Source organism: Penaeus monodon, chromosome 20, assembly GCF_015228065.2.
Source record: "Penaeus monodon isolate SGIC_2016 chromosome 20, NSTDA_Pmon_1, whole genome shotgun sequence".
Classification (NCBI taxonomy): domain Eukaryota; kingdom Metazoa; phylum Arthropoda; class Malacostraca; order Decapoda; family Penaeidae; genus Penaeus; species Penaeus monodon.
In genome coordinates this window covers 30,686,167-30,686,559 of record NC_051405.1, presented here as the reverse complement: position 1 = coordinate 30,686,559, position 393 = coordinate 30,686,167, and the positions used below count along the sequence as shown (strand labels likewise).

The 393-nt window shown below is 29.8% G+C and overlaps 1 protein-coding gene across 1 annotated transcript in view; it reads right to left on the bottom strand.

Moving 5' to 3' along the window:
• The window catches only part of LOC119585967 (kinesin-like protein unc-104), a gene marked incomplete in the record, with an annotated part of 145,723 nt that overhangs the window by 4,547 nt on the left and 140,783 nt on the right, over positions 1–393 (bottom strand).

Below are 393 nucleotides of genomic sequence, written 5' to 3'. Positions count from 1 at the left end.
TACCTGAATACACTAGACAGAAGCTCTTGCTGCTTGAATTTCGTGCTTTGATATCATCTTTAAGTAAAGGCTAATATATTTTTTTTTTCACATATAAGCCAAATCTAAGGTATCTTTGACAATATGATATAATTAACATTGTAGTCATAATAGACACATGAACATTAGGGAGAGCAATATGAACTTGAAGATTGATTGATGAAATTTTAATGAGGAGATTTAAACACTTAAATATTCTCTATGTTTTTAAGTTATTACCTTATGTTTGAGGTACCCACATGTAATAAGAAGGTTCTTTTAACCTTAAAGGTATATTTAGCACTCTATGGAGGAAAGTTGAAACATCATTAGAATTTATGTCAAGGCTCAGTATCAAGGCAAAAGAAAAAGATG